Here is a 25,896-nt window from a genome sequence, read left to right as displayed (position 1 = left end):
TCACAACAAACTACACTCAAGATAAATTCCTCTCTTTCTGTCCAAAAGAGAGAGTATGTAAGCCAATGGCATATTCCCAGTTTTCCCAACCATCTCATGCCTGAATTAAGGTTAAGTATGATCCTCCTTGCAAAAACTTTTAAAGATGTTGCAGGACACTTTTTGAGTTTGCTGCTATAGACTTACACAGTTACCTTTCTGTAATTTGCCTCTTGATCTTGAGCAATGTTACTTTCTCATTTTCATGGTAAAATTCCCTACATTGTTAATATGCCAAACTACAAGAGTACAAAGTTATATGATTAGGGAAGCCTGTGGAGGCCTTGTGCTCTTATGGATATTTGAGACCTCACACTAAGTTTCAAGGGGAGGAGGGAAAGGGTTCTAGACTTTCAAACCTGAAAGTAAATTGCTTTGTAAGAAACATACCTGCTCCCAGTTCCCTGTGTTGTGGCCTTGCCAATAAGTGTAAGGACACTAAGAAAATTGATGTTTAAATATTTTATATAATTTTTATTGATTTGTAAGAAAAATTAAAAAGTTTCACCCTATTGAGCTACCTGTACTTAGGTTCTAGCTGTTCTGCATTGATACACACACTGTAAAGTTGCAGGCCCTCTGACCACAAAATGTATGGCAACTGAGGTGTATATTGTAATCTGCATTTTCCAGGTTAACATATTCCTGCTCCATCAAAATTATACATTAAATGGCACCACATCAGGTGTTTTACAGAGCCAGAGAGGTTGAGTGTGCATGAAAGTAGGTAAGCAGGTCTGGGTCTTGCTAGTTCCTGAATGGCAGACTACGTGCAACCCCCCTACATACACTCTCATAAATGGGTGTTGTTTATTTTAGAGCCACTGATCCATGGAACCATTCGGAATGCAATCAGGAATGCGTCCTGGGCAACCGTATCCCTTTCCGCTCTTCTGCCCACTCCGGAAGAAAACGGCACCTGCACACATGCTTCTCCTCTCAGATGACTGTGACAGGGCTTTCATGAGGCATCTAGTCAGCGCCTGCCCCAAAGGCACAAGCAGAGCGAAATGCAGCCACAGCTCTGCGTAAATAGGACAAACAAGGAAGGGACGGGGGCAGCAGGCTGAGCCGGGGATTGGAAGCCACTGCTTTGTGCGGCCCGCACCTGTCCGCTCAGCCACCCGCTCTCCACTCCATTGGCTGCAGCCTTCCAACTCACCACGTGCCCCCGAGCAAGCGGCACGCTTCCCCTTTCGTTCAGCTGAGGTGTGTTTAGAAGCCCGGAGGGGCCCCATTCGGAGCCTTCCCGCGCGTGGCGGCCAGGCGGCGCTGTGCGCTCTTTCGCTCCGCTCTCAGCTTCTCTGACCCGCGAGGTGCGGCAAGCGAGGGGAGAAGCGCAGCTTCGTACAGCAGCAGCAGGCTGCGCGCCGTGGAAGCAGGTGTAATAGTAACAGGGCAGGGCAGGCCCCTGAAAAGAGGACCGAGCTTCTGGGCACCTGGCAGGAGAAGGAAGGTTCCGGGGATCGTGTGAAGCGGCATTGCTGCCAAGGATTTAACCCGATCTGGGATATATTACTCGATGGCTTGGAACGGCAGGATGATGAGCGCGTAGCGCCGGTGAGTGCTGGCGGCTTCTCCAGCTTTTGACTTCTTCCTCGTTGGTATGCCTTAGGTGCAGAAAGTGGGGGAGCCAATGTATGCACGAGTGCACATTAAATGCATGCTTCTTAAAACCAAACACGCACACACGTCCCTTTCCTTCCGCTCCTATGCACATCATTCTAGGTAATGCCGTTGTAAAACTCCGTCGCCAAGCATCTGTAAACGTTTCAACGAGACTTTTCTGCCGCACGCTTCTCTCCTACTCCTCTTTAAAAAAAAATGAAAAATGTTTACAGAATCGGGGTGTTGCGTTGGCTTCCCGTTTTAGCCATGGTGGGTGGCCGGTGTGGCGTCGCCGCGTGCTTCTGTAGGGAACACACCTTGCAGGGAATGAGCGAGTCTGAGTAGCCATTCGGTGGGGGCATACCTGCCTTTTCGAAGCGTTTGATCGCAAGCCAGTTGACGACGCGGAAACCGGGCGCACGCCAAAACCGCGGTTGTTGTGTACTCGGCGAGGCGAGGGAGGGGGCGCAGCTTAGAAACGTGGTGGCCCATTTCACCTTCTGGCGTTACTCCACGGCAAAAACTTTTCATTTAATAATGCCCTTCCCCATCCATATTTGGGGCTTGCAGCCCGAAGTGGATTCTAAAAAGCGAGCCAAAGCGATTGTTTGCATTTCTAGCCGAGATTGGTGGGCGGCGATCGGAGATTGATGAGGCTGACCTCCTGGGCCTTCTCGAAGAAAGGTGATAGGAACTTCTGAACGGTATGGGAGGGGGACTGGGAAATCCGCGATGTTTACTGAATTAAGTTAAATCCAAGAGGGAGGGAATCGATCTCCGAGTTGCTAGACTAGGTTGCATACTCTCATTGCTGTGTAGAATTAAAAGCTGAAGAGCCCTCCGCGCCCCCTTTTAAAGGCTATTATGACGTGCTGTGCTCTAATATAATGCACGACTCCTAATTTCAAAATGCTGCACTTCCCATCAGTCTGGCTGGATAGCCCCACAGTGTTCTTTAGTTTTGAAACGTTCATCTGCCGAACATCCCGCCCGATTCTTTGCATGCTTCCTTGGGAGTAAGATCCACTGGGTTCATTATGGCTTGCACCCACATAACTGCTTGTATAAACAATACTTGTGCCTTTCTCTGATTCTCTAACACCTGTTTGGCACCCTGCTTCTAGCTGTATAATGCGGAAGTAAACACAATGAAATCACAGGGACTTGCTTTCAGGTAGTGTGTTTCAGACAGGTGTATGAGAGAAGCAAATCCAATCGCTGGTTCAACGGGGGAAATGAGGCCACAACAAAGTTATGCATTAAAGGACATTTAGCTTATAAAAAAAGATCAGGGGCAGGTATTATCACAGCCTGAGTGTGCAAGCCCTTTTTATATGATGCATTAAGAGAACACGTTGTAGGTTTGCTCTGATTAAAATGCTCTCGTTATTTCCACTGTAAACCACAGTTACAGAGCGTATAATTCAGCTTTGAAACATTTGTTTTAAGATAAGTCATGGCATGCACAATGTCAGATTAGGTGTACTTTTCCAGAAACAAAATTTGATCTAAAACTGACTCAATTATTGTCAGAAAACAATAGGATATTTTGCCTCTTGTTTGGAGACAGCTAAATATATGTTCCTAAAAATGACATTTTATCAGATATTAATCAATAGAATAATCTCATGTTTTTGAGAGAATGTCTTCAAAATATGCACATAATATTTTGAAAACAAACCTCTAGATACATGCTTCTAAATTCCTGGTTTCATTATGTATCATAATGTGAATATCCCCCCCAATACATTTTCATAATTGTTTGGTATAGTATGAATTCTATACATGCTATTCTGTAGAGAACAACTTAACAGTATGAGCAGGTATAGTAATTAATACTGCAAAGGGCCAACATCCTCAACATCCAAGGCCCTCCTCCGGGTGCCTACTCTGAGGGAAGCCCGGAGAATGGCAATAAGGGAGAGGGCCTTCTCAGTGGTGTCCCCCAAATTATGGAATGATCTACCTGACGAGGTGCACCTGGCACCAACACTGTTATCTTTTCGGTGCCAGGTCAAGACTTTCCTCTTCTCCCAGGCATTTTAGCATGTGTTTTTAAATTGGTTTTTTTTTAATTTTTAAATTGTGTTTTTAAATTTTTTTGTGTTTTAAAATTTGTGTATTTGTTTTTAATGTTTTTAATTGCTGTAAACCACCCAGAAAGCATCTGCTATAGGGCAGTATATAAATGTAATAAATAAATAAACTGTCATGTAATTTTATTGGCTACTTTAAATCTTATCTATGAGAGCCAGTGTGGTGTAGCGGTTAAGGTGTTGGACTACAACCTGGGAGACCAGGGTTTGAATCCCCACATAACCATGAAGCTCACTGGGTGACCTTGGGCCAGTCACTCCTTCTCAGCCTCGTGAAAACCCTATTCATAGGGTTGCCATAAGTCAGAATTGACTTGAAGGCAGTACATTTCTCTCCATGTAACAAACATCAAGTGGAATTTGACCCTTATGTTTTATTGCCTGTTTACATGTATGCTTTTTGATGGTTTTACCAGGGATTGCCAATGTGGCGCCCATGAGCATGAAGGTGCCCTTGAAGTCTTCCCCTGATGCCTGCAAATTGTCTCAGCACGCCCCCTCACTGTCCCTTGATCGTGAGGTGGTAAATGAGGGGTGAGGTATGGAGAGCTCAGCACAGTGCAGACATAGCGTCAGAAAGAGCATTAGATTGGTGCCATCACCGTGCCTGCGTTGAAGTCTCGGCGCTTGCTATTTGGAAGCCAGATATGCAGCTCCGGCCTGCTTTCACCACCCCATGCATAAGAGTGTGCTGTTATATAGGAGACAACCAACACCAATTCTGGATTTATCCATACTGCCACATAAAGTTTTGCCTATTCTGTTAGCCCCTGATAGACCATATTCCAGTGGCTTGTCTTTGTGCCCCCCCCAAAAAAATCTGGTCTTTCCTGTCCATGCATTGGAAGTGTGTCCTTATTTTCAATAATTTGCCTTTCCTGCTTTCCCATCTTTGAGACCACCTCTGTCTCTACCCTTCCTTTCTCTATCAACGGAGCATGTGCAACTTTTTTTTTTTACTGCATGGTCTCCATTTTGGGTTAGGGGAGGGTAGGATTCTAAAATGGAGTATGTTGATTTTGTTCAGCTTCTACAAGTTCATCTTAACTTGTTGCTTTCTTGCAACAGCCCAGACTCCAGTGCTCAATCAGGCCAATTCAACTCATCCTGCAGTTGCCCTGCTGAGGCGCTACCTGACTGCAAACTTGCCTAACATCAAATAATAATAATAATAATAATAATAATAAAATGGCATCCAGGGGCTCAATCAGGCACATTCAACTGATCCTGCAATTGCCCTGCTGGTCCATGGTTGTTGTTTTTTAAAGTTTTTAAAAAGATATGAACCTGACATGCTGGGCATGGGCTGGCAGCAGCAGCAGCAACACGTGTGTGTAGGGACATTAAATTTGGGGACATAGCTGGCTCAATGAAGGGGAGTAACCCTACAAGTTCAACTGTTAGAAAAGGTGAGCCCTCTCAGGAAGTAGGTGGCACTGCGTAAGTCTGGTAAACAAAGAAGTCACAGCCCAACAGAAGGGGCAGGATTGTTTGAGGTTTGCAAAAACAAAAAAAGTTTCAAAGTACAATGAGTGTACATTACAATGAATATACATATCTTCCCCTCCCTTCCAAAGCCCACACACATTGCAAAAGAGGTTTTTTAAAAATTAAAAAGTGGCATCAAGAGAGAAAGCCAAAAGCAGCTGACAGCCAACAGGAAGTAGGTGAAATTGCAACCAGAAGTACAAATGAAGAATAAAGAGATAGAAGTAGGCAGGGAGGAGGCTGAAGGCAGTGCTTAACCACCCACTTCTGAAAACCCAGGGTAAAGCATGCGGAGTTCCCTTTCAAGCAGTGCTTTACATGCATTTTCTCCCCTATTTAGATTAAAGCAGAGTAGGGGAAAATCAGATATTAGGATGATAAAGTGTGGGAAAGCAGTGGTTGTAAGCAAATGTCATATGGATGATGGAGAATTAAGGGGTGTACAAGGAGCTCACTATCCACATTAAACCACAATATGGATGTGCCCTCTGAGCATATTACTGGCTAAGCAAACTTCTGTCTTCCAGATATTCCTCCACATGAGAATTTCATTTGTAAAACAAAAAAAAATTGTCAGTGCAGTTTTTTAGAAAATGTGTGGATAACCCAAAGAATGTAACAAAAAGTCATCCACACATGATGTGGCAATCTATACGTTTATATGCACAAGTAAGCATCTCTCTCCTTGATGCCTACTGACAGAGGGGCTCTCTGCAAGGGAGAAAGAAACAGTCACTCCCAGTCACTTTCATTCTTCTTCTTCTTGGCATAATGACGTCTTGTTTGCCCAGTTTACACTTAGCCTGCACATTTGAGGGGTACCATCGGAATCCTCCCTTATGATTTGAATCCCCCATTATGATTTGCACGGCTTCCGCTCAGTCACGTTGTAGACAGTGAAAGGCTATCCATTCTCCCAATCATCAACCTACTTTTCATGTTAATAGGAAACCTTTTCCTATGAAAGGTAGGATCAGCCAGGGAAGCACTTGAGACTAAGGGTATGAACACACTCACTATTCTGCTGGTTCCAGTGCATCTCCACCTCTCTCTTCTGAAAACCGTAGATGATGATAGTCAAACCCCACCCCTTTTTACTGTAAAACAGGGTGGGATCAGCTTGAGTGGTTTTTTTAAAAATCAGCTTCAAAGAAATTTTACAGCTGATGAGCAGATCAACCCATTCCCCCTCCAGATGTGGCCAATGGAAACACATTGTTGTGGGTGACTAGTGTACTCACAGCCTAGGTCTGTGTGGGGTGGACTGAGCTTGATGTTGCAATTAGTCTATGATGGAGTTTGCAGTCATGCTGTGGCTTGAAACTGCAGGTCCATAGCCACTTTCTGACCATGATTTCTGAACTTTCAGAATGTGTCATATTATACCAAGCGCAATCTAAGGCTTCCCTACCTTGAGGCAAGCCCTGCTAGTCGGTTTAGCCAGGTTTATTTATTTTATTTATTTATTAAACTTATATACCGCCCCATAGCCGAAGCTCTCTGGGCGGTTCACAAGACCAACATCAAAATACAATAAACACATATTAACAATTTAAAACACATTAAAAAGTTTTAAAAAATTTAAAAAGGTAAAAACAGTTCCAACACATGCGAAAACATATTAAAATGCCTGGACGAAGAGGAAAGTTTTAACCTGGCACCGGAAAGATAGAAGTGTTGGCTCCAGGCGTATCTCCTCAGGGAGATTGTTCCATAAATCGGGGGCCACCACTGAAAAAGCCCTTTTTCTTGTTGCCACCCTCCGAGCTTCCCTATGAGTAGGCACTCGGAGGAGGGTCTTCGATGTTGAGCGTAGTGTACGGGTAGGTTCATATCGGGGGAGGCGTTCCATCAGGTATTGTGGTCCTGTGCCGTGTAAGGCTTTGAAGGTTAGAACCAGCACTTTGAACCGGGCCCGGTTGCTTTTCTTTTTTCTGATGCTATAATTAATGTGTCTGTATATTGGTTTTCTTTGTTAACATAGTCAGCAAATTAGCTTATTTTTCTCACTGTGCATGCCTTAGGTCCAGCATGTCTTATGCCTTAAAATACCACTCCCAAGTTCCACACGATGAAAGGGTTAGTAGTAGTATGGTTTAGGACAGCAGAGGTTGCCAACAGGATGTCCTCCATATGATATTGAACTACAGCTCTTACTATCGTTGACCGCTGACTTGACTGATGGGAGTTGCAGTTTCAACAACTTTTAGAGGCTACCACATTGACTACCCCCTGGTCCTGGGGCTACCAGTGTCAAAGAATAGACCTCAGCCAATTACTCATTGTAACCACCTGCCTTGTGCCCATGGTTATAGTCACCTTCCACTTGGAATATTTGTTACGTTTATATATGTGTGGGTGGGTGGGTATGTGAGTGGGTGTGAGAGAGAGGGGGACATGTGGACACCTTAGGTAGCAATATAATAAAGGCCTGGTGGCATAACAGGTCTCTCTAGACATCCTCTGTTTATTGATTCCAATATGTGTTTGCCATGGTGATAACTTCTGGAGGGATAGCTGTGTTAGTCTGTAGCCAGAATATACATCTGTTAGTCTTTAATGTGTCACAACACTCTTTGTTGTTTTTAGTATATGTTTGGTGGCACATCATAGTTAAGGTCTCACTCTGTATGCAGGAGAGAGCTATCTCCCTGAGACAGGGGTACATTTAGGGCTGAACCTCAAGGCTGAAGACCAGGGCCTCACAGTCTAGTGGCCCACAAATGCCCACCCAGACAGTGGCAGATGGACCTGTTGGGGCCTACATAGACTAATTCCAGTCACCACAGCATCTGTTTTTTTCTTATTTAAAACATTGTAGAGTTTGGGGCAACTGGCTAGGCATGTACATGGCTACAAGTATTCATCCATTATTTGTGTCCTTTTCTACAACAAAATGTATGTGTGTGGGGAATGTTAACTCAGGTGTGGGCCTCTAGACATTGAGGAACTACAACTCTCATTAGCCCAAGCAAGTATGGCCAGTTGCCAGGGATTATGGGCATTGTAGTTCAGCAACATCTGGAGAGCCACAGGTTTCCCACTCCTGGGTTAATTGTTTGCTTTTCCACAGGAAGGCTGGAGGTCACTGCCAGTAACTGAGAGGGAGAGGGGCAAAGCAGCAGGGAGATCAGCACAGTGAGGGCACAGCAGCAGGAATATCAGTGTGGGTGCAGCAGCAGAACCAATCTGACTTCCCTGCTGCCTCTCCTCTCCTCTCAGTTACTGGTGGTGAGTTCTGTCTTGGGAAGCCAGGTGAGCAACGCTGCCCATTGGCCACTATTGTTTCACAGTTAAAATAGATGTGGCTATCTAAATGGGGATCCCCCATAAGACCATTATGTCCTAAATTACCTAACCTCACCACTTCCCCAATATCAGTTTGTGATCACCCCCATAAGCAATCTTCCCTAAAGAAAGCAGTTACTAGATTTAGAGAGGGACCATAGTTCAGTGATGGAGCACGTATATCGAGTACAAAAGTTCCCAGGTTCAATCCCTGGTATTTCCAGACAAGAGGACCAGGAGATGGGAAGTCCTGAGAACCTGGGGAGACACTCCCAGACACCAGTGGGCTAACTGACCTGATGCAATGCAGCTTCTTAATCTTGCTTGTCTTCCTTCTCTAGCTTGGTTGGTGTGTGTGTGTGTGCGTGCTTGTCAACTGAATCACTGTTGATGCAGTGATGACTGTGTGCTCATCTACTCGCTGTTGAGACATCCAGAGGTGCTAGGGGCCAATGGGGTTTCCACATACTTCTATTTTGCAGGCATATTGCAAGAAGATCGTAAAGCATTGCCTGTCAAATTGTAGGAAGGTCTGAAAAATTATGATAGCTATAATGGTAGTATGGAGACTCTAGTTATCCTCTCTCTCTCTCTCTCTCTCTCTCTCTCTCTCTCTCACTCACTCACTCACTCACTCACTCACTCACTCACTCACTCACTCACACACACACACACACACACACACACACACAAACACACACACACTTTCTCTCTCTCTCTCTCTCTCTCTTCTTTTTCATATCCATCTTTATATCATGGCTGTTTTGTAGTCCACAACATAGACAGGAGTCCACAGTACAAACAAAACGGATATTAATGTTGATCAAATCTCCTACTACCCTTTTCTGTTGCTGCAAGATTGCTTTTTTCTTTTCTTTTGGTATGCCGTCCTCAGGGATATGACAAACTGAAAAAGGTCTACTGAACTTCCAGTCTTTGTGTTATTAACCTTGCGGAGGCTCAAATACTCTTTTATTCCCCCTTGGCTTTGTGCTCACTTAGACAAACAACTAGAGAACATTGCTTTTATTCGGTCCTTGCCTCCAAGAACTTTGGTACAAGGTAGAGAATAATTAGGCCAAAATTGTAGTCTATCTATCTGTAAATTGCAGTGGATTATAATATTGTAATCTGACCAGATAAAAGAAAGCTATGCTCATAACCTCCTTTGAGTTAACCTTTCTGTGAGTCTGGTAAACACAGGCACTCCAGTATATCAGTGGTGTCATGCTCATGCGTACTGCATTTTACTAAAGAGGTGCTATTAATGGAAATTTTAAAGACATTACATTACATTATTTCATAAAACCAAATTTCCTTAATGACCTGTTGAAAGTAGTTTGAGTCAAATTCAGAAAACGTAATTATCAAAAGGTTGCTTTCTTTAAAAGCCCTTGGGAATAATTAAACAGTGTTGGTTAAAATTCTGGATAATTCACTCTGTTGAGTGATATTCCATCTTTTTAGTTATTCACAGATTACGTTATGTAATGTTTATAAAACTTACTGAAATCAAGCTTTTTTCTGTGGTCCATTGATTGCCACAGGTTTTCTGGATATGTATGCATTTTTAAGCGATACCTCTCTATAGCCATAACTGAAGCCATTTTTCTGTCTGAATTGTTAATACTGATCTGACAAGGAGTGTTGCTTAACCAAATAAGACTGCTCTGATAGTAAAAGTTGTTTTTTTTAAAAAATAGAGTACACAATTACCCTGTGTGCCTTATTAACAAAAATGCAGGCTAACAAAAATGTTTTCAGTTTTTAATATTAAATATTTTCCATATACTACAGTTGAGCCAATAGTTGCAGGGTAGACATAACATGCTTGCCAATGTCACATAGAATTGTTTCAATGCATAAATGAAAGCGCACCTGGGCTAAATGTGCAGAAAAAAATAATCCACTGGTTTCCAGAAGTTCCCCATAATGGCAGATAACTGCAGTAGTTCCATTGTATTAAAGAATATCAGTGTATTATTATTCACTCTGAGGTCCCAGGACAGGTTGCAACAGTTTAAAACACATCTTTAAAAACAATGATAAACAAGTTACATTCACAACATCATGAAAAATAGGGTGGGTCCTAAAAAATATGCATCTCAGGTGTTAAAGGCCAATGGAAAAAAGTGCATCTTCAGCATTCACCGAAAACTGCACAGTGAAGTTGCCAGATGCACCTGTGTGGGCAGGAAGTTCCACAACTTAGGGGCTGCAACACAGAATACCCTTTCCCAGGCTGCCACCACCCAAATGTCAGAGGGTGGCAGAACTACCAATAGAGTCACCTCTGCTGATCTTACTCAACACCAGAGAGATTCTGGATGGAAGGAAGCGATCTTTGAGATCTTTGGGGCCTAAGTTGTTTAGGGCTTTAAACACTAATGTGAGCATCTTAAAGTGGGCCCAGAAACGAACTCGCAACCAATGCAGCTGTTTTTAAACAGGGGCTATATGAGATCTACATGGCACCCCGGCCAGTAATCTGACTGCTGCATTTTGGACCAGCTGAAGTTTCCGAGTCGTCTTCAAGCATGAAGGAAGGAGGCAGTGGGCATGTGAGGTAGAAGGCTGACAGTTATGAATATTAGGGAGCAATCCAAGCCCAAGATCTGCCTGCATAAGTGAAATACACAGATCTCTGGCTGAGTTGGGGCTCAGCCAGCTGCAGTCCCTCATCCTGGCTCAGCCAGAGAAATGCTGGTGTAACTCCTCCATCCTGGCTCAGCCAGGGGAGTGGTGGGGGCATGGCGGGGCAGAGGGAGACTTACCCCATTCCAAACGCCATTCAGCTTGATCACATGACCTAATAACCCAATGGAAGTTACACTGGTAAAAAGGGTGGTTGAAGTCAAACTATTTTAAAGGCTTATTTTCCTGCTGCCAGGCTGGGGCTGGCTCAGCCAGCAGTAGACCTGCTTCTGAAAGGAATTTGGAATAAAGGCATAAATTATGCTGGCTTCCTATAGTTTGGATTACTCTGTCCACTGAGGAAAGAGAATGTTGAGGAGGATACTATGAGTCCCACCCAGGATCTGGCTACAGTCCTCGGGGCAGGGAGCATATGTAAAATTACAGAACTACTATTAGGAAAATATACTACATTGTTTATTGTCAGATTGACTAACCTCACAACAAGGAGATTAAACATAGCAAGAAAAGGGCATAGTTCTCTTCTGGCTGGCAAGTTGGAAGAAGGAACTAATAAAATGAGCGGCAGAAGAGGTAAAGAATGAGACAAGCCATGTATAGTTGAATCAAGTCACACACATGCATTATATGGTCAATAATTTATGATTGATTTATATTTGATTTATATCCCGCCCTACTTTCCAGTAGGAGTCTGCAGAAAAAATCCTAGAAAACATTTTACCTGTTTTAAAGATGGAGAACCTTTTGGCAATGATGTTATGAACTGGATGAAGCATTGGGCTAATCCAGCCTCCCCTAACCTGATGCCCTCCAGATGTTTTCAACTACAACTTCCATCAACCCCAGAGAGCATGGCCATTGGGATAACCAGGAATCGTGGATGGACTGTGAACTCCATTCAGTTCTGCTACTCAGAACAAATTCTAGGGCTCAGAATTCTTTAATTCTTTTACGCCAAGCTCTCCTAGTGAATCTCAGGGTTTTAGTAAAAATGACAACGAAGTAGTCCCTTCAAGCCTGATGTCTGTCCATCTCTGTATACAGTGAGCAATCAGGCTCTGAGGATCATTCACTGGAATTTCCTGGGATTATTTCACATAGTTGTGGAAATTCCTGATGTCCCAGAGAAAAGGGGATTTCTGCCAGTTAAATGGTAGCGTTCCCCTTACTTTAATTCTCTGGGCTTTTCATTTGACTCTGCAGTGACATTTCATTTGCACACAATGAATGGTGAGTTACTGAGATCAGCACCGTTTTACACCTGGATATGTACTACTGGACTGCTTCAGGGGCTTGGCTTGGCAAATTTAATCATGTCAACACTTGGAGTCTCAATTTCTCATTCTGGATAATGGGACTAATAACAGCTTATGCAACTCTCAGGGTTAATGTGAAGCCTAATGACTGTTTGCACAACATTTTGCAGATGAAAGGCATTTAATGTTAATTAGGAGAGGGATTACTAATGCATGCAGAGGTAATATAAAATGTTTATATTAAACACTCTCTTGGTTAAATATAGTAGAAGGCTTTGTTTTTTATATCTGAGGACCAGAGCTTGGAAAAGTTACTTTTTTGAACTACAACTCCCATCAGCCCCAGCCAGCATGGCCACTGGATTGGGCTGATGGGAGTTGTAGTTCAAAAAAAGTAACTTTTCCAAGCTCTGCTGAGGACTGCAGGCTTCATCCTGATGATTTCTAGCTTTCATTGGTTTTCATGACATTCCATGTAGACCTCCGGGGCTTTGTTGCTGCAAGATCTCCATGCACAGAACATTAATGGGACAATGCAGCCTGTGGAGAGAATTCTTTCTGTCTTGAAGAGCACGCCATCCTGGATTCCGAGTGCAACAAGAATCTACATGAGAACGGTTATCCAGGCTGATTTTAGGAGAGCAGACCTTAGAGAATATGAGAAAAAAAATGTTTCTGATAGTGGCAATGATCTGTCTCTACAACGCCTGCAAGCAGGACATGAGGGAAATAGCCCTCTGCTCCTTTTATTTCCCAGCAACTCCTATTCAGAGACATGCCGCTCTGATTGTGGAGAAAACACCCAGACGTCCTTGTCTAAGTAGCTGCTTATTCTCCATGAATTTATCTAATCCCGTTTTAAAGGCCTGGAGTGACTTCTCCCAGGTTGTTCCTTGACTGGGCCAGAGATCAAAGTGCTGGTTATCAATGGGGAAGCAATTTACTCAAGCACCTCATTTCATGCTGTGGGTTCATGTAACCCCGATTGTTTTCTGTTGGGCTCTTTGTTCTAACAGTAAAGTTATCTTTTAAAGGGGTCCGATGTTTGCTGCTGCCATAACTGACTTTCTCCATTATTTTTAACCGCGTGATTTTATTGTGTTTCTGTAGTGTGATAGCATTATGTTACAGAAACAGTTTTGTTATTGTTTAAGATACACACACACACAAAACCCCTCAGAAAATTCACATACTACATCAAGCCTCTATGCACTGGATGAGGGATGGGATAAATAAATTGGTCTCTGGGGATCTCAGTGGTCCCAACCATTGAAAATCAATCTTAATTTCAGAGTTGCATCCTGAGTTCAGTCTCTTGATCATATTAAAGCAAGGGTAGCCAACCTGGTGCTCTGTATGTTTTGGACTACAACTCTCATCAGTCTTGAAAATTGGCCATGCTGGCTAGGGCTGATGGAAGTTGTAGTCCACACCATCTGGAAGGCACTAGAGTGGCTATTCTTGTTTTCGTGTGAGATGTATCATACACTAGCAAATGGCTTTCATAGAGAGATATTGTTATTTTGGATTTTGGTGTTGTGGTGTTTTTTTGGCCAAAGAGGTGGTGCATTTTTTCAATCCTGTTTTGAGGCTCTGACTTTTGGAATAAATAAATAAGCCTTACATTTTCTTCAGGTTGTTTTATTGCATGCCAGGGCCTCGGTGGTACGGAGTGCCTTCTATCAACTTTGGTTGGTGGCCCAGCTACAGCTCTATCTGGACAGGGATAACCTGGCTTCAGTTGTCCATGCTCTGGTAACCTCCAAATTAGATTACTGCAATGCACTCTACGTGGGGCTGCCTTTGAAGACGGTTCGGAAGCTGCAGCTTGTGCAAAATGCAGTGGCCAGATTAGTAAGAGGGACCAGATGGTTTGAACATATAAAACTGATTCTGGCCCGCTTGCATTGGCTGCCTGTATGTTTCCGAGCTCAATTCAAGGTGCTGGTTTTAACCTATAAAGCCTTACACGGCTTGGGACCACAATACCTGATGGAACGCCTCTCCCGACATGAACCCACCCGTACACTACGCTCAACATCCAAGGCCCTCCTCCGGGTGCCTACTCGGAGGGAAGCTGGGATTCTGGCAACAAGGGAGAGGGCCTTCTCAGTGGTGGCCCCCAAATTATGGAATGATCTCCCTGATGAGGTGCGTCTGGTGCCAACTCTGTTATCTTTTCGGCGCCAGGTCAATACTTTCCTCTTCTCCCAGGCATTTTAGCATGTGTTTTTAAATTGTTTTTACATTTTTTAAATTGTGTTTTTAAATTGTTTTTTGTGTTTTAAAATTTGTATATTTGTTTTTAATGTTTTTAATTGCTGTAAACCACCCAGAGAGCTACGGCTATGGGGCGGTATATAAATGTAATAAATAAAAATAAATGGACAAAGCCTGCTTACATAACAGCTGAGTTGCTTTTAAGAACTCCTGTCTCTGCCCAGAGACTTGCTTCTCCATTATGGGGGAGTGGGTGAGGACCTTGTTCCCCATTCTTTTCCCACAAGACACAGGCTTTGGGTGCTAAATCTGTCCAGTCCTGGCAAAAAGGATATGGCATCCCATTTCTCACCTCTTCTTCCTGCCTTTCCAGTCCAGTGCTTAGTAACTTTAAAAAAATAAAAATAAAGTGTCAATAACAAAGAGGGAGGAAAAATGAAGAAAAATTAAAAAGTGCTTAGTAACCTTAATCAGCCATCTCTTAAGCACCTCAGTTTATGTGATGCGTACACTGGCTCCTGATTGGTGGGATTACCCTGTAGCCGTCAACCCTCCTCCTCCTAACTATGCAGAATAAAGCAGTGCTGTACTGAAAAATCACCTCGTTCTTTTGTGGTATTATTTTCCCACATACACATGATCAGGAGATGGGTGAGATTGTCCCCAAGGCTTTTGGGGGGGAGGTGGCTTTAAAAGGTAAGCTTGGGGGTGGGTGGGGTGCTGCAACCTCCACTATGCTCTGTGCTTTGTCCCTGGACCCAGAAGCTGAGGGGAGGAAGTGGAGATCATTGTGTAGGCTTGGAGGGAGGAAGTGCAACCTGCTTCTTTTAAGCTAGAAAGAAAGACTGAAGAAACCTCCCCTTTGCCCACTTTTCTTGAAAAGATGAGCCATCTCTACCCATCTGCAGCAGGCAAGAAAGCAAGGAGGGAGAGCAGAGTGGTGCTAGCTCAGGAGCCACAGTGATGCTTTAAAAACAAAAGTTACAACATCTCATCTCGGCCACGGCATCTGAAGATAACTAAGTGGAAACCACCACTGCCATTAAAATTTCTCCCCTTCTCGTCTCTTTGGATGCATTTCTTTCCCACCCACTCCCCAGCTGGCTGAAAATAGATCAGCCAGAATAGCACAGCACAAGAATAAAGATGGGGTGGTTTTACTGTGGTCATGTCAATTGTCTTACCCTGGACACCCATGGGAGGGAGGGGGGCTGTGATGATTAGCGTGTAAGTTTCCCTAGTTTAGGTTATGAAGAACTTTTATTTTATTTGCTTTGATCCTGCCTTACTTGATTTCTGCCTTTGATCCCCTTTTCCCTACAAGTTCAATAAAACCTTTTTAAGGGCACAATCCAACTCGTATTTACTCCAGGCTGAGGGGCGGTGGATGTGGCGGACCCCCTGCTAAGCCAGCAGGGTCTCGGCTCAGCTGGGCTCTGCCAGGCTTTGCTGGCAGAAGACCCTCACGCTGGCTCAGGCATGACAGAGTTGGGACCCTGCTGGCCCAGGCGGAGGTCTGCCAGGGACAACCAGCCTGGTGGTAGGGGTGCCAGCGGAAGCTGGTGTAAGGCCCCAAAAAGGGGCATTCTGGGGGCATGTTGGAGGACGGGCTGAGGGAGGGACGTATGCAACATCCAACTCCCATTCAGAGCACTCCTGAGGGTTCCAATCTGGGCCAAAGTTACATCAGGAAAAAGGCTGGTGTAAGAATTATAATGGAAGTCTATGGAGAGTGCTTACTCCCCAGTAGGGGTGTTCGTGAGAGCCAGCTTTTACTTTCTGGTCCCTGCACATAGCTCCCAGCTGAGCCTGCATTCAGCCAGCCTGGCAGCTCCCAAACATGAAAAGGATGCCACAGACCTTCCGGCCAGCTCCTCCTCTGCCAACCCCGTTCCGCCGCATGAGTTAGATCGCTCTGTAAGTTGGATTCTGGAGTTGGCTGCCTCTGTTAAGACCCAAGGAGCAATCTCCCATGTGGCTGATCGCTTGAACTACACACTGGTTTATGGGAAGGGAAAGGGAATTCAGTATAAACCTCCCACAGCAGCATCTGTGGAGTTTGTTGACAGCTGGGTGGGGGTGGACCTCTCTGTTCAAGTTATTTTTTTAATGTAATGTTTTAGTTCATTTGTACAGTTTTAATGGGTATATTCTTGTAGACTGTATTTTAACATTTTACTTTGGTTGGAGGGGACTTCCTTTGGCTGTGGAAAGCACTGAATGAGCATAACAAACTAAATTAACTAAGCAGCAGCCGTAGCTGGCCACTGTGGTGGGGCAGAGCTGTCCTCCTGACACTGGCAGCACTGCAGTGTACCTGTATGGTGCTGGGATGGGGCAGGGTAGTAGGGAGGTTGGGGTTGCACAGATGCCCCAGCAGGAGTGCTGACTTGGCCCCACTGGAGCATTTGCACAGCCCCAATCTGACAACCACCCTCCCCTCTCCAGTGCCAGTATCCGGATGAGCTACAGCCAGTGCAACAAAAGTGGCTCCACCCGGTCACACCAGCCACTACTTTCCTCCCAGGTTAAACTCACAAAATCTAAGATTACCTCCTACTAGAAGCAGAAGGCAGTAGCAAAACAAAGAAATAACATGGTACACAACCTGCCTTGCACATAGTCTTTACTGGTGTGATGCAGAGTTAATGCCTGTGGTGGTACTGTGATGTGACAAGGTTTCTTCGTGCCTCCCTGTTTAACTTATTAATCATAGATCGGTACTATATCAAGACCCTACTTTCCATCTTGGATACAGTGGTGCAACGTTAGAAGACGCACGCACGCACGCATGCATGCACGTGCAGCAGCATGTGTGTCTTTGGAGCTGATGATGCAAGTAAACCTTATGGTAGCAAAGGCCTGGATCTAATGGATATTCATTCAGCCATGTCGTCTGTCTGATCTCAACATTGCCCTGTGTGCTGTCCTTGAGAATGGCAGGCACTGAAGCAGGCAGAAAATGCTCCCTGTGAAGGGGATTTAAAAAATGTGCTGGGGAGTCTAGGCCTGCTTCAGGCTAGTTGGTGCTGAATACCATTTGTAGACAACATTACATCTACATATTAAACATAACACAATATTGAGCCAACAGCTAGTAGGCAAGTCATAATTGTTTCAAATTTCTGACATTTAACTAATGTCGTTTGTGACTCAGATGTTGCCTTTTCTGCCCGGTTTTGTTTAGCTTTTATTTTAGCACATTCCAAACTGTATATAAATAGAGACTGGCTAAAATTTAAATGCAGATCTATCTAGCTGGCATTTTTCTCACACTGCTTGTAGCAAAGTTAGGGCTTCCTGACTGTTCTGGACAGGGTTTGCTTGCTTTCAGGGCCAAACTAGGCACGTGGCATTCAGGGAAAGGGAGGTTAACTCTTCCCCCTACACTGTGGATCTTGATGAAAATCAGTTCCCCTCCTCTCCTAAGCTTCTGTTCACCCTCGAAGGGAAGCTGGCGTTAGCGCAGCATCCCTACTTAAGAATCTGTTTTATTATTCACTGAGGCTGTAAGCCAGTACCTGGGATGTACCACATGGCAGGAGCTCACATGACTGAATGCCGCTCCATACAAAGCAATGTGAGGTTCTAGCCTAGACCTTTCCCTGACATGCTAGTTCACTTTGTAGGGATGTTGCTGTTTTATGGAGGAGCATTCAGTTCATGTAAAACTGCATTTGCATTCTGAAACAGGCCTGAGTTGGGCTCTGGCCATTTTTAAAGCAGCTTCTGCCTTCACTGGGAACTCTTGCAGGTTTCAAAGTACTTGAATCTGCTTCCCTTTGCTGGCTTTCTTCAAGGATCATAGTTTAAGGTAGCTCCCTATATTCCTAAGTCGGACCATTGCTCCGTCTAGCTTAATATTTTCTATACTGGTGGTGGCTCTCCAGGGTTCCAGACAGGGGACATTTTCCAGACCCACCCAGAGATGTTGAGGATTGAACCCAAAGGGATTTTCCACAAAGCATGTGCTCTACCACTGCGTTACAGCCCATCCATCCGTAGCCTGCCATTTGGACCAGCAGGGTATTCCTTGGAGTTTAGCAATGCTACCATATAGATTGGCATATCAAATGTGCTAAGTTAGAGTCCTTAGTACTGGGATCTTTTATCTTGAAGCATCCACACAGAGCTACCAATTTTAGCAGCCAAGAAATTGTTTTCTAGCTGTGATTTTGCTTGTTTGTAGCATACAGAGCTACATCATGCTTGCATCAGCTATGCAGCTGAGGAAGAGCTATCTGTGCGAGAGCAGAGCACCTTTTTTAGAGCACTTTCTTGTTGTCGTTCGTTAAGTCCGGGGAAAGCTAATCCTTCTGTACAAATGATCCAGTTTTTCTAACTTTCTTCTTTTTTTCAGTATTGCTCTGTAAATTCTCCATTGTCTTCACCATTCCACAAGACTTCAGGGAGTCCTTGCTCAGTACTATGTTAGTAGCATGGGGAATGTTTGACATGTTCTTCATCCATGGAAAGTTTATATCTTTAGCTTTGTTGCTTTGCTTGTTAGAAACCATGGCAAATTCATTCTCCTTATAGAAACACCCCTTCCCCTTCTCCTAACACTTCAGGAGAACCCCCATAGCTGATTTCAGGCATGGATTTCTCTCTACATCTGATGAAAACCGAAATGTTGTTTAAAAGAAGGTGACTACCTTGCTTGTGGACCAGCAGCTCACGTTTTAGAACTGTCTGCTGCTTTGCCTGTCACCACGGAGAAATGTATTCAATATACTTTGAGGGGTTGTGATTTTCTCTATGTATCTTCAACAAAACAGCCCCATTGGGGAAAGATGCCTAAGCATGAGCCTCAAGTTTAGTTGAGTAGGACCTAAGTATGTATTGCATTCTGAATTAGAGATTAATCTGTCGGTTTTCTCCATTAACAGGCTTTTAAATTCATAGAATCTTGATATTCATCGCTCATTATTTGCACTGAATGGGTTCTTGGTTCCTCACCTGCCCCACCTCCCATAGCCAAGACTGTCTGTCAGTTTCAAAATGTAGTCTATTCCCCCTTCTCATTATTACCAAGATACTTCACATTAGAACCTGATTACTAGACAGCAATCTTTTCTAAGATGCACGTTCTTCTATTGGACATGGCATGTGTGCTTACCCACATGCATCTTCACCAGAGCTTGGAAAAGTTACTTTTTTGAACTACAACTCCCATCAGCCCCAGCCAGTATGGCCACTGGATTGGGCTGATGGGAGTTGTAGTTCAAAAAAGTAACTTTTCCAAGCTCTGATTCACTGCCTATTTCCTCTGGGTGTCATCCATGACAAAAACTTTAACCCGAGATTGTGAAACGTGACAGCAGCTCTCATCCTACAGATTAGCTTCCTCGAGGCTTCTGTGTTTTGTCCTGTAGGGTGATAATTACATCTGCTGTATGCATTTCTGACCTATTAAAAATAGCTTACTGAATTTCCAAAGAATCTCATTTGAATTCTAAACTGTTGCTTTTCTTGCCACTTACATATTTCATTGCTCATCTCCCTCTATACACATTTGTCCTTGCTTACAAGGCATTAAGTAGTACATACTCTGATTTTAAGAATTATATAGCAACATCCAATGATGTCTTCCCGCTTGTACATCGGAAACCCACTCACACAATGGGTTTCTCTTCTCTCCCCCTGGCACCCCCAAAATCTGCTTCAAAGGACCCCCAGCCTTATGGAGTACATTCTGGGGGGTATGCAAGGAACTGGGGGGAGAGGAGAGGAAGAAGAAGCCTTGCTGCATAGGCTGACACCTGTACATAGTGCTAGAGTGGATCTCACCCTTAATTTTGTAGTCGCTATCAGGATAAATGTGAATATGTGATGGCAAAATGCTTTAAATGTGGTTTTAAGAATTGTCCTGGTTCTTCCCATAAAGCATTGGTAGATAACCTCCAGCCCATCATATATGAGGTCAGACACAAGAAAGCTCAAGCTGCAGCTATAAAGAAGAAGAATCCAGATGGCAACAGAAAAAAGTCAGCAAATTCAAAAAGTGCTGACTTTCTGACGAGCACTTCCAATACTTCCTTTGCTGATGTAACTTGAATTCAAGAAGGGGATGCAGATGTAACTCAAGCTGATGCTGTAAAAAGAGGCAGGCTCCTTCATAAGAACATAAGAACATAAGAAGAGCCTGCTGGATCAGGCCAGTGGCCCATCTAGTCCAGCATCCTGTTCTCACAGTGGCCAAACAGGTGCCTGGGGGAAGCCCGCAAGCAGGACCCGAGTGCAAGAACACTCTCCCCTCCTGAGGCTTCCGGCAACTGGTTTTCAGAAGCATGCTGCCTCTGACTAGGGTGGCAGAGCACAGCCATCACGGCTAGTAGCCATTGATAGCCCTGTCCTCCATGAACTTGTCTAATCTTCTTTTAAAGCCATCCAAACTGGTGGCCATTACCGCATCTTGTGGGAGCAAATTCCATAGTTTAACTATGCGCTGAGTAAAGAAGTATTTCCTTTTGTCTGTCCTGAATCTTCCAACATTCAGCTTCTTTGAATGTCCACGAGTTCTAGTATTATGAGAGAGGGAGAAGAACTTTTCTCTATCCACTTTCTCAATGCCATGCATAATTTTATACACTTCTATCATGTCTCCTCTGACCCGCTTTTTCTCTAAACTAAAAAGCCCCAAATGCTGCAACCTTTCCTCGTAAGGGAGTCGCTCCATCCCCTTGATCATTCTGGTTGCCCTCTTCTGAACCTTTTCCAACTCTATAATATCCTTTTTGAGATGAGGCGACCAGAACTGTACACAGTATTCCAAATGCGGCCGCACCATAGATTTATACAACGGTATTATGATATCGGCTGTTTTATTTTCAATAGCTTTCCTAATTATCGCTAGCATGGAATTTGCCTTTTTCACAGTTGCCGCACACTGGGTCGACATTTTCATCGTGCTGTCCACTACAACCCCGAGGTCTCTCTCCTGGTCGGTCACCGCCAGTTCAGACCCCATGAGCGTATATGTGAAATTCAGATTTTTTGCTCCAATATGCATAATTTTACACTTGTTTATATTGAATTGCATTTGCCATTTTTCCGCCCATTCACTCAGTTTGGAGAGGTCTTTTTGGAGCTCTTCGCAATCCCTTTTTGTTTTAACAACCCTGAACAATTTAGTGTCGTCAGCAAACTTGGCCACTTCACTGCTCACTCCTAATTCTAGGTCATTAATGAACAAGTTGAAAAGTACAGGTCCCAATACCGATCCTTGAGGGACTCCACTTTCTACAGCCCTCCATTGGGAGAACTGTCTGTTGATTCCTACTCTCTGCTTTCTGCTTCTTAACCAATTCCTTATCCACAAGAGGACCTCTCCTCTTATTCCATGACTGCTAAGCTTCCTCAGAAGTCTTTGGTGAGGTACCTTGTCAAACACTTTTTGAAAGTCTAAGTACACTATGTCCACGGGATCACCTCTATCTATATGCTTATTGACACTCTCAAAGAATTCTAATAGGTTACTGAGACAGGTCTTTCCCCTGCAGAAGCCATGCTGGCTCTGCCTCAGCAAGGCTTGTTCTTCTATGTGCTTAGTTAATCTAGCTTTAATAATACTTTCTACCAGTTTTCCAGGGACAGAAATTAAGCTAACTGGCCTGTAATTTCTGGGATCCCCTCTGGATCCCTTTTTGAAGATTGGCGTTACATTTGCCACTTTCCAGTCCTCAGGCACGGAGGAGGACCCGAGGGACAAGTTACATATTTTAGTTAGCAGATCAGCAATTTCACATTTGAGTTCTTTGAGAACTCTCGGGTGGATGCCATCCGGGCCCGGTGATTTGTCAGTTTTTATATTGTCCATTAAGCCTAGAACTTCCTCTCTCGTTACCACTATTTGTCTCAGTTCCTCAGAATCCCTTCCTGCAAATGTTAGTTCAGGTTCAGGGATCTGCCCTATATCTTCCACTGTGAAGACAGATGCAAAGAATTCATTTAGCTTCTCTGCAATCTCCTTATCGTTCTTTAGGACACCTTTGACTCCCTTATCATCCAAGGGTCCAATCGCCTCCCTAGATGGTCTCCTGCTTTGAATGTATTTATAGAATTTTTTGTTGTTGGTTTTTATGTTCTTAGCAATGTGCTCCTCAAATTCTTTTTTAGCATCCCTTATTGTCTTCTTGCATTTCTTTTGCCAGAGTTTGTGTTCTTTTTTATTTTCTTCATTCGGACAAGACTTCCATTTTCTGAAGGAAGACTTTTTGCCTCTAAGAGCTTCCTTGACTTTGCTCGTTAACCATGCTGGCATCTTCTTGGCCCTGGCGGTACCTTTTCTGATCTGTGGTATGCACTCCAATTGAGCTTCTAATATAGTGTTTTTAAACAACTTCCAAGCATTTTCGAGTGATGTGACCCTCTGGACTTTGTTTTTCAGCTTTCTTTTTACCAATCCCCTCATTTTTGTGAAGTTTCCTCTTTTGAAGTCAAATGTGACCGTGTTGGATTTTCTTGGCAATTGGCCAGTTACATGTATGTTTAATTTAATAGCACTGTGGTCACTGCTCCCAATCGGTTCGACAACACTTACATCTCGCACCAGGTCCCGGTCCCCACTGAGGATTAAGTCCAGGGTTGCCGACCCTCTGGTCGGTTCCATGACCAACTGGTCTAGGGAATAGTCATTTAGAATATCTAGAAACTTTGCTACTTTGTCATGACTGGAACACATATGCGGCCAGTCTATGTCCAGGTAGTTGAAGTCACCCATTACTACCACATTTCCTAGTATGGATGCTTCCTCAATTTCATATCTCATCTCAAGGTCTCCCTGAGCATTTTGATCAGGGGGACGATAGATCGTTCCCAGTATTAAGTCCCTCCTGGGGCATGGTATCACCACCCACAACGATTCTGTGGAGGAGTCCGCCTCTTTTGGGGTTTCCAGCTTGCTGGATTCAATGCCTTCTTTCACGTATAGAGCGACTCTGCCACCAATACGTCCTTCCCTGTCCTTCCGATATAGTTTATATCCAGGGATAACCGTATCCCACTGGTTTTCTCCATTCCACCAGGTCTCCGTTATGCTCACTATATCAATGCTCTCCTCTAAGACCAAGCACTCCAGTTCTCCCATCTTGGTTCGGAGGCTCCTAGCATTAGCGTACAGGCACTTGTAAGCAGTGTCTCTCTTCAAGTGTCTTTGGCACTTGTGGTTTGGCCTGTGGTAATTTTGCTCTTCTGAATTTATATCCTGTGCCCCTGCTCTCACAATACCTACTTCTAGGCCTATCCCTTTTAAAATTTCATCATTTCTTTGGTTTTTATCCCAGGGGGGAGGTTTATTCCGAACTGGACCTTTCTCAGCTCCTGTCGGGTTTCCCCCCTCAGTCAGTTTAAAAGCTGCTCTGCTACCTTTTTAATGTTAAGTGCCAGCAGTCTGGTTCCATTCTGGTTCAAGTGGAGCCCGTCCCTTTTGTACAGGCCCGGCTTGTCCCAAAATGTTCCCCAGTGCCTAACAAATCCAAACCCTTCCACCCGACACCATCGTCTCATCCACGCATTGAGACTGCAAAGCTGGGCCTGTCTGGCTGGTCCTGCACGTGGAACCGGTAGCATTTCAGAGAAAGCCACCTTGGAGGTCCTGGCTTTCAGCATCCTACCTAGCAACCTAAATTTTGCTTCCAGGACCTCACGGCTGCATTTCCCCATGTCGTTGGTGCCAACGTGCACCACGACCACTGACTCCTCCCCAGCACTGTCTACCAAACTATCTAAACGACGGGCGATATCCGCAACCTTCGCACCAGGCAGGCAAAACACCTTGCGGTCTACACGCCCATCACACACCCCACTGTCTATGTTCCTAATGATCGAATCACCCACTACAAGGATCCCTCCACCCCCTGGAGATATATCCTCGGCACGAGAGGATAGCTGCTCATCCCCCAAGGAATGGGTCCCTTCTAAGGGATCGTTTCCCTCTTCCTCAGCTGGATGCTCTCCTTCCCCGAGACCATCGTTCTCCATGATAGCAGGAGAGCTATCATCGTTGGAGTGGGACACAGCTATAACGTCCCTGAAGTCCTCCTCCACACACCTCTCTGCCTCTCTCAGCTTTTCCAGGTCCGCCACCTTGGCCTCAAGGAAATGAAGTCGTTCCCGGAGAGCCAGGAGCTCATTGCACCGAGAGCACACCCACGACTTCTGTTCAACAGGCAGATAGTCGTACATGCTGCAGGCAGTGCAAAACACTGGAAAGCCCCCACACCCCTGCTGGCTTCTTACCTGCATAGTTTTGTTTAAGGTTTATTACGTCAATGGGTTGGAGACTGCGGTTTAGTTGAGGTCAGGGAACAGATGGGCAGAGTGGGGGGCCCTGGCCTCCTCGCCCTGCTGCCGAACTCGCTCTGCTGCTTAACTCGCCTTGACGCTTTGTCAGCTGGGCGCTTGACGCTGGGGCTCCCTCTAGCTCGTGGAGCAGCACAGATGTGGGTCGTGATACCAGTACTTTAGTACTGGGGATGTCCCGTGGACCCCCTGATCAAAATGCTCAGAGAGGTCTTGAGATGAAAAATGAATTCAAGGAACCAACCAAACTAGGAAATGTTGTAATAATGGATGACGTCAACTTCCCTGACAGGCTATATGTGTGTTCCAGTCACAACAAATATTTCTGAATATGCTAAATGACTGTGCCCTGGAACAGTTGGTTATGGAACTGACCAGAGGGGTTGCAACCCTGGATTTAATCTTAAGTGGTGCTCAGGACCTGGCACTAGATGTATTGTTGAACTGATTGGGAGCAGTGACCATAATGCTATTAAATTAAACATTCATGTAAATGTAAATGGCCAATTGCCAAGAAAATCCAACATGGACACATTTGACTTCAAAAGAGGAAACTTCCCAAAAATGAAGGGATTGATAAAAAGCAAGTTGAAAGGCAAAGTGCAGAGGGTCAGATCATTCCAAAACACTGGAGAGTTGTTTAAAAATACAATATTAGAAGCCCAACTGAAGTGCATACCACAGATCAGGAAAGGTACCATCATGGCTAAGAGGATGCTGGCGTGGTTAATGAGCACAGTCAAAGAAACAATTAGAGGCAAGAAGGCTTCCTTCAAAAAATGGAAGACTTGTCTGAATGAGGAAAATAAAAGGGAACACACACTTTGGTAAAATAAATGCAAGACGATAAGGTATGCTAAAAAGGAATCTGAGGAGCATATTGCTAAAAAAAATAAAGACCAGCAACAAAAGAATCTTTAGATACATTAAAAGCAGGAGATCGG

General features: G+C 44.4%; 1 protein-coding gene across 1 annotated transcript in view; it reads left to right on the top strand.

Moving 5' to 3' along the window:
• Window positions 1–1,340: 1,340 nt before the first annotated feature.
• RASGEF1C (RasGEF domain family member 1C) overlaps window positions 1,341–25,896 on the top strand; it is a 146,210-nt gene continuing 121,654 nt past the window's right edge. Inside the window, exon 1 of the mRNA XM_061617282.1 lies at window positions 1,341–1,599. The gene's annotated coding sequence lies outside the window, so the exon portion shown is untranslated. The remainder of the gene's footprint in view (window positions 1,600–25,896) is intronic.

Source organism: Rhineura floridana, chromosome 3 (assembly GCF_030035675.1).
Source record: "Rhineura floridana isolate rRhiFlo1 chromosome 3, rRhiFlo1.hap2, whole genome shotgun sequence".
NCBI classification, from domain to species: Eukaryota; Metazoa; Chordata; class Lepidosauria; order Squamata; family Rhineuridae; genus Rhineura; species Rhineura floridana.
The sequence above is the reverse complement of the archived record's forward strand: the minus strand, read 5'-3'. Positions and strand labels throughout refer to the sequence as shown.